Source organism: Nelumbo nucifera, chromosome 8 (assembly GCF_055504915.1).
Source record: "Nelumbo nucifera cultivar China Antique chromosome 8, China Antique-T2T, whole genome shotgun sequence".
Taxonomy (NCBI): domain Eukaryota; kingdom Viridiplantae; phylum Streptophyta; class Magnoliopsida; order Proteales; family Nelumbonaceae; genus Nelumbo; species Nelumbo nucifera.
The window spans coordinates 58,453,813-58,463,462 of NC_142656.1; positions in this window are offsets into that span (position 1 = coordinate 58,453,813).

Below are 9,650 nucleotides of genomic sequence, written 5' to 3' on the forward strand. Positions count from 1 at the left end.
ACAAAAAAACAAGTGTTATATTGACAGTATATTCAATTTGAACATGGTTCATGCACTTGGAGTGTTGATCATGTACACAAAACAAAAAAAAAAATCTCAGTCATAACCCTATAATAAATACACAAAAAGACAAATCATTAAAAGAAAACCAAACATATCACCTTCCAGCCCATCATCATCACCACCAGCCCATCTCCTCAGTTCTGATCTTCATCAAATTCACCATCACTAACCTCCATTCCATAACCATACTCATGCTCAGATGCACCATCTCCAATACCATCATAATGAGCATCATCATCGGATACAGATTTAACAATACAACAGTCATCATCACCTTCAACTATATACTTTCCTTTTCAATGGTCACTATTCTTTCCACTTCTTTGAACATACATGTCATCAACTGATACACATTTTGCATCCGTAGTAGTGACATAGAAGATAATCTCATGCATATAACCATGCAAGACAAACATCTGCAACATGTCACTCTCACTGCCCAACAAACTCAATTGCTCCTCTAGTTCACGATTCGGTACCTTGTAGTTTATGGTTACCGTATTTCCAGGTGGATCCCACACAAACTGCAAGAGTCATCAATGATGTCTAAGAAGTAAGACCCGTCACTGTCAATGTTATCCACATATCTCACATCACCACCGACATATGACAACTTCCCATTAATGGTCTTCCATTGACCACCATGGTTGACAATGAACATATATCTCCCTCCTTCCATTCTTGTGCATGATGGAAACAAAACTTTAACTAATGAAAAGGAAAGATAAAAGCATTCACATACAATATTTCATAAGAAAAACATCCACATACCGCATTTCATAAGAAAAACATTTACACATATACCAACTTTCATAAGAAAATCATTCACATACCACATTTCATAAGGAAGAGAAGTACTTCATATTTGACTGATAGAGAATGAACATTTTGTATTTGACTAAAAGAGAAGAACAAAACATTTTTTAGATGGGCAGAAATATAGAATTACATGATCATGGCCATGTGTAACCAAGATGCTATATAATATCTTCTTGCTCTAGCTAATTTCACCCTAGAGAGAAATGAAAATAGAAAAAAAGAAATAGATAGGTTTAAATTATATCAACCACTATCATATCAACCATCTAGCAATATATGACTTAGGACCATCCTGAAAGTTGGCTATCATATCAACCACTATCATATATTACAAGCCCACTTTTCGAAGTGGGCTATCATATCAACTTTGAATCCATAAAAAACAAAGTAAGAAAAAAAGGAAAAAAATCCCACTCTTGATATATGAAAATATTAGAAAATTTTCTAGTCTTTTGAGGTGAAGGGATTAACCTTATATTGTCATCATATCCCCTTGCCATTGAGAATTCCAAACCGGAAGCAAAAAATGTCCAAAGTATTTTCTTTTGCTACATGTAGACGATGAAGGGGGAAGGTTTTGAATTGAATATTCAAGTTTGCTTGCTTAGTAAGGCTAATCATGTTAGACAATGTATGCCCTTAGCTTCAATCAGATTGATGTACAGATCCATTTATTATAAATGAATAAAAGTACATAATTGATTCATGTTATATCTAGTGCGTTTCTGTGTAATTACCCTTAAACTGGACACTTATGAAACTCGTGTTAGTTTAAAATGTTCTTAGCCGTTGGATAAACTTAGGGGAGTTTATCCTACCAAGGCTGACACTAATGTGCTGCCAAGTCGGCTGGGGTAACTTGTTTCAGCTACCAGGGTTAGACCCAAAGCACATGTAGTGTGTGTTTGTTTGAAACACTGAATTCGGGCCAATTTCCAGTTGTGCCCTGGACCTTGGAGACTGGTGGACAAAACTGGAAAGTTACACCTAACCCCTAGACTCAATTATGGTACTGCACTGGTTGTTGGATTAGGCTGTCTTTGATATACCAATCAATGAGATCCTTCGGGGTCAAAACCTGGGTATGTTGGGGTAGTCTAAGATTTCACTCGAGTGGGTGATCATAGTGACAAGATAAGCCCCTTTGTCGAACAAAGTGAATGATCGGGACTGCACTCTCTCTAATGGAAACCAAAATTTTCGGCAATTGATTTCAAACTTGTTTGAGATTTTTTTTGCAAAATATATTTATATGAATATATACACATATATTATATTTTAAGAAAAAAGTTTGCAAAAAGGTTTTAATTCCCGGGATCCATCTGAGTAGAGAGTGCAACACTACACCTTGTAGCTGAGGGAGAGGTCCTCCCTTATCGGGCAGTGTTTGATCATTAAGGGTTGAGAGGTGAAGTGTAAGACCATTTAGGGCTTTTATAACTGATGGGCTATATCTCACATGAGTCCATTGTCCTTGGGTCTTCATAGGATGGCTGGACCCAAGGACCAATTAGTGTAAATGTTGGGCCCATTAAGAGCCCATAGTGATGGACTCAGGGGTTCACTGTGTCAACAGTGAATTCAGCCAGGCTTTGTTACAAAAGCTAGGTTAAACCCATATGGACTTTTGTGAGGTCATTGTTAGGGTCCCATGCCATACAAAGAGAGCCAAGTTGGCCAGCAATTAATAAGGGATGTGTGCCACTTCCTTAATGGGCCTAAAGCCTAAAGATTAATTGGATTAATCAGGGTGTCACATGACAGCTTAAGTAGTCATGTGACATGAGCGAATTTGGGTATGGATATGGGTTTGGATCAGCAGATAGGATAAGAAGATAAGTCTTATCCACTTAAAGAGTCCAGATCTAAGTAAAGATTTGGATTAGGAAACTTCTAATTGGATTAGGAGAGCTTCTCTTTAAGGTCTACAAAAGGAGAGGGCGAACTACTCTAGTTTAGATACACCACTACTCTCAGTTTTTCCTCTCTCCTTCTGCTCTTGCCGCCATAAATACCCAATTTGTTCTCCACCTTTTGGACTGATAGAGATCAGTTCCTACCTCTGATTTTGCAAGAAAATCAGATCATATTTCATGCTCATACTCCCTTGCTCGATGTAAACTGTTGGATTGCAGTTCTTGCTGAAAGACTGCATTGCTGAACCTACTTCATCCTAAGCTGCACCATCTTCAGTGGAAGCGGGTTTTGGTACCCTCTTTGGGCATGAACATTACACGTGTGGATTCTATATCAAGTATTCCTCTCCCTTTCTTTTGGTTTCAGATTTGGTCCGGTTTGGTTCAAGAACGATCTTTGATAAATGTAGTTTTTCTAAAACTGGGAATACGATTCCTAAAAGGGAGAAAAGAAATTTTTGAAATTTTGCCAGCCATCTAGTATGGTCCATCCATCCATATGATGGATTTCCCCTTCCTTCAAATCAAGCAAATATTCATGGTTCATCAAGTGAATTTGGTGTGTGACTCATTGTGTTCGACATAATTTCTCAAAAAAAAAAGTGTTTTGGCATTCTAATTTTTCTTGAGTGTCATGAGTTAAACCCCTGTATTAGGGTGAGATTTTTAACCAACAGTGTTTTGTAATTGCAATTTTGACATAATTTCTCAAAAAAAAAGTGTTTTTGCATTATAATTTTTCTTGAGTTTCATGAGTTAAACCCCTTTATTGGGGTGAGATTTTTAACCAATAGTGTTTTGGAATTATAATTTTTCTTGAGTCTCATGAGTTAAACCCCTATATTTGGGTGAGATTTTTAACCAACAAGTGATCCAGAGTTCACATTGAATCTAGTATTTGTTTTTTGAAACTTTCATGCTGTAAGTATCATGAAGCATGGGAGATGATACTTATTTTATATTATTGACTTTTGAAAATTGAAAGTCTTAACATCTTTATCATTTCCATTTCATGGTTTCTCATTTTAGGGTTAGTTTATTCAAGTTTAGCACTTACAAGAAGTGGGTGGCAGAACTTTCTTACATTACCTACTCTTGATAGAAATGTTGAATAACAATAGAAATTCCAACAAGTTTAAGTACAATTCACTGGGCTAATGCCTTCGATATTTGTATGGTTACTTCTAAAGCTTGAAATGTCTTTACTTGTGCAATGTTATCACAGCAATGTGTCTAAATCAACTGAAAGGTTGTGTATTTCTATCCTAATGATTGCACAGTGCAAGAAAAAAAAATTTTCACAACCCATTTTTTGTGAAGTAGACATGTGTAACTCCCATGTCTGCACTGTAGCAAACACATGAGTCCCAAAACTGCCATGTGTAACCCTCAAAAAGACTGATGCTATGTATAAACTTGGGAGCATTCAAACACCCATTTGACTCGGTCTAAGAATTGGTGTGGATGCAGACATAGGCCACGAATCTCAGAGTATGGTCCCTTACCACAAACAAATCACAAAAAGATGGTCCCCTACCACAGACAAGCCATAAAAAGATGAGGCATCTGTATATACCTCAGATGCTACAGATTTCAATAAATAATACACTCATCTCATTTGTAGAACTCACTACAAAAGCAAAAAAATCCCCTGCAAAAGCGACCAAAATTTGTACATGTATCAGTATAAACCCTCGTCATTTTGATTAGGGTTTATTAATGCTAAACAAACAAAAGATGAGTGTTCAAAATACAAAAACCCTCACCGACCTCCGTCATTCAGTAGTTGCAACGGTCGCCATTGTTGGCGATAGCGAAGGCTGCACCGATGGATGGTGCTCCCTCCCTCCTTCGACTGATGAGGCGAGTGTTTGAGTAGGGCTTTGAGTTAAGTTATAATGAGGGACACAAATTTAATTTCATAGAAGGGTAAAATGAACATTTGACTTTTTTTGTCCATGCTTAACGACTCTTGGAAGATTTAGACAATTTTTAGAAATAGTAAGGGTAGAGAAGTCAATTTTCAAACAGTAAGGATGCACTTAGTCAATTAGGTAAACCATAAGGGTAGTTTAAGAAATTTACCCTATATAATATGTCAAAATGATTGATTCAAAGAGAACTACACATTCTATAAAAAAACAAAAAAAAAACAAAAAACAAAAAGCAAAACTACACATTAAACTCAAGCAATAATCATGTGACTATCTTAGTTTGCTGCATGATTGATCTAGGATTAGAGTCATGCCTAGATTGGCATGAACGTTATATATGTTTTTGATCTTTTACCTCCTCTAGAGTGTTTTTCTTCATGGAAAACTTGTTTTAAGTGTTGAATTCAACCCTCCACACTCAAATACACCTCTAGAACCTTTCTAAATTGAACCAAAGTTGATTTACTTCAAACTCAAGAGGTTAAAATTTAATGTTCTTGCTTTAACCTTGACATAGCCATGTTCAAGTCCTCCCCTTTTGAAAAATTTAGCCCTCCCAACACTATAAATAAAGGTCTTGCTAGGAGACTTAATGGAGGAACAAGATCAATGCTCAATAAAGCAAGAGTGGAAGCTCTCCCATAGAGGAGATCTATCTACTAAGAGCTTCTTGAGGCCGGCCATTTCGAAGTCTTTAGTTTGCATGGTCTACTTCAAGTCTCCAAATTATGTGGGATGAGTTAAAGCTTGAAAGTTGTGGTCGAGATGTCTGGGTCGAGGGCATAAAAATGAACAAGTATGATGAGAAGATTATTGGGATTTAGTGCTTCAACTTGGTCTTCTTTCTTTTTTGCATTAGTCTTTGTCAATTTCCTTTCTTTACCTCATTATTTGCCTTGAAGATAGTTTCAGGGATAAGCCTTTCATTGGCTCATACCCATCGATATATATAACTAGTAAGTGGGCACATGCCTTGCACATGGCAATTTTAGATGCTGCTGAAGATGATTGTATTAATATGTTTCCAAATTTTTTAACAATTTCTTTTTATCTTTCTTTGTAAAACATAATTCTTATTTATCATACTTATTTTTGTTTAATACGATGAATTTTAGAATATATGATATTAGAGGTGTGCCCAAATAATTTATCTACAAAATTTATTGATTTATGTAACTTTTTTTTTGTGTTTATATCTTTTTAATTTTTATTATTTAATTGTGGCATCAATGGTTAACATATTTGACCTAAAAGGTTGAACTATTAACTTGGACCACCAAACATGAGGCCAACTTTACTTTTGGGTTAGCTTTGAATTTTATATTTCATTACCATCATCAGTAAAAACAATTCTTTTTTATTGCACTTTTTTTTAATATGATTAATAAAATATTAGAGATGCACACAAATGTTTTCTACAATTTTCTTTTAATTTTTGCTTGACTTGATGAATGTATAATATTAGAGATGTGCCAAACATTTGCTGCAAAATTTCTGCCTTTTTTATAATTTTTTTGTTTTTTTAGTTTTTATATATTTTTTATTATTTAATTATGATATCAAGGGTTGGCACATTTGTAGACCCTATTTGTGGGGTCTGCAAATAGGAAAACAACTTGATTTTTTTTGGGTCGGCTTGTATTTCATTTCAATCATTACTAAAAACAATTCTTGCTTATCACACTTATTTTTATTTAAAATGATAATATAAAATATTAGATTTTTTTCCTTTTTTATGTTTTATGTATTTTTTTTTTAATTTCTATTATTTCATTATGACATTAAGGGTTGACACGTTTGATCTATTTACTCACTACAATAGAAAAGCAATTTAATTATTGGACTGATTTTAAATTTTATATTTCATTTCCAACATGAATAAAACAATTATTATTTATCAATTTATAATTTTCTTTAGTATGCTTAATATAAAATATTAGAGATGTGCTCAATTTTCCTATAATTTTTATTTTTTTTAATTTATTGTACTATTACTATTTTAAAAGTTTATTATTTAACTATGACATCATGAATTGACCCATTTGACTTGGATAACTGAATTACTTACCCACCACAGGATGAAAGAATAGTGTCATTTTTTCAGTTGGTTTTAAACATGGGTTTTACATTGCTAAAAGTATTAGACATAGATATGATTGACAAAATTTATTTGAAGTAAGAAAAAAAGATAGAATTTATTAGTGAGGAATAACCTAAAGATAGGATTTAATGAGATAGTTTGAGAATTAATACCTTAAATATAAAATTTAATGAGAGGGAATTGAATAAGCTAAAAAGTAGTTCAAATTACATTTTCTACCCTCACAATTTTGAGAGGGGCGAAATTAAAAGATAAGAGCATTTTAGTCTAGAATAGGATTCAATGAAAGATGATGGGAATTAATACTTAAATATAAAGCTTAATGAGAGGGAATTAAATAAGGTGAAAGTAGTAATTCAATTTACATTTTCTGCCCTCCCAATTAGAGGGGGACCAAATTCAAAAATAGGGATATTTTAGTCAAGCAAAAGTTCCATGCTCTCATTCATACATTTAACAATAGTGTAGATAGAAAAAGGACTCTATGAAAGCCAAGGGTCTCTCACCATAGGCCTCACATAGAGTCTCCCCTTCTCTCATTCTTCACACGTGAACATTAAAAAATAAATAACTTACTAAAATGAAAAGATGAAAATTTTAAATTAGGTATCTTAAACTCTCATCATAAAGTTTCATAAATCTCAACCAACTTACAAGTATTTCTGCCCATGATTTTTCTTCAAACCATGAATCTTTAGATTAAATTGTTAATAATATCCTTTTATTAACTATCTCAACTTTTCTTCAGCTATCTCAATTATTTCCTCCTCTCATTTCTCACACAATTACGCATGCGGTTCTTTATTTTTAAATTAAATTGTTAAAATTATAAGAATCCACAACAAAACTCTATAATGTCTTTATTTTCTTATAGTCTCTGTTTGTAACATCTCTCCTCCCTCATTAAATCCATCATTCTCTCATAAATACTTTTGAGTCCCTTTAGGCCCTCTCTAATAAAGCATGAGTATATATCAGATGAATTTGATGGGACCAAGGGAACCTATACATGGACCTTGCATGGAACCAAATTGATGTCAAATCCCAAATTTGCCAGTCCAAACCTAACTAAATTTCTATTCAAATTGCATGGGTTGAATTGCTAATACAACTTAAGTATGAGTATGATCTAATGAATGGGGAAGAGTGAACTAAATACTTTTGTCTTCTTGTTTGCATTTCCTTCTTCTCTTATGATTATCTTTATATGCTCATGCATCATGTAAGAATTATAATGAAGTAAATGCTTTTATCTTCTTGCTTGCATCTTGACATGCCATGTAGACTTGCATTTAGGCATGTAAACTTGGATGGAAACTGGAATTTTAAGGATGAAATTCTTTCTTTTAATTTGCCCATAGTATCCAAAGGTTGAGAGGAAATTTGATAAGTCATTTAAGTGATACGATTGAACACTTCTCTTTCTTTTTAAAGTTTCTTTTTGATAAAAAAAAAGGGTATTAGTAGAGGCTGGAATTTCGATTCTGGGAGGGTGTGGTGCCTAACCCCTTCCACACCTGTACCCTAATTCTTACCTATGGTAGTTCATGATTAGTTTTGGAGTCATTAAGATGGTTTAGGACTAAAATCTCATTCTTAAATCAGAATGTTTTCCAAGATCATCCCTCCCCCCATTTTTTTTCTTTTCCTTTTTATATTGGCAACTCCCTTCAGGCCCCTACTAGCCTGGTCACTATAATATCAAAATGATGAAAACAACCATTTTAAAGCACATATTATTTTCAAGGAATTGATGAATTAATCATTCTGATCAAGGCATTCTCAAGAAATTTGTTGAAAGAAATCTAAGAGAAAAATGTGAGAGTTAGGATTTTAGAAAAATTAATTCAAAAGGGCAAAATGATCTCATAAAATAACAAAAAGGTAGCCTGGGGTTTCAGAAATGTTTAATAGAATATTTAATGAAGTTAACTGACACAATGTTAATGATAGAGGCAAAGTGCAGGACTCCAGAAGTTCATGGAGGTTTTTGAAAATTAAGATATACTCATAAAGATACATATTTTAGTTCTTCCATCACTCTTTAATGTTTATCAATTGTGTTTTCATAGTTTACTTCACATAAGCTATTAAAATGTGTTTCTTACATGTATATAACTTATTTTTAATCATCTAAAACTTATACATTATTGATATACTTTTAGGATTTATTATAGTTTTCCTAGCATATCTGTGTATATTAATATCCATGCATTTCCAAGGATATCTCTCAAAATTGCCTTTCCAATTCTCCTTACATTTCTGATACTTGGAACCTTCATCGGCTTGTATCAGCTGACTCTCTGAAAACTCATATTGAGACCACTATTTAATTTGAAAACATCTTACATCCTATTTTATCATATGATACTAGCACCAAGAAAATGTCTTCTCTTTTCTTTTTTTATCTTATTGAGTTGAATCCCACAGTATTAAAATTGTTGATCACCTAAAATTATCATGTATTGAACTTCACGTAACATATCAAGTCTATTCCAATAACACATTGGAACTATTTTTAATTAATAATGGCCCTCTAATTATTTTATTTAATCTACAATGAGCAAAGGAACTCTAAAGGTCCTTTTTGAGCCCTAAACTAACTCGCTCTATTAAAGTTTCTTGGATCATTCAGAATGCAACCAATTAGAAAACTTGCTGGACAGCCTTGACTACTGTTTCTGTTGTTATAATTACTTTTTTTTTCTATTTACAATTGTAGTTTCCAATGATACCTATACAATATTGGTTGAATTAAGTATATCGATCTTGTAAATGCCAATTTTCAAAAAAAAAAGAAAGATCTTGTAAATGCCA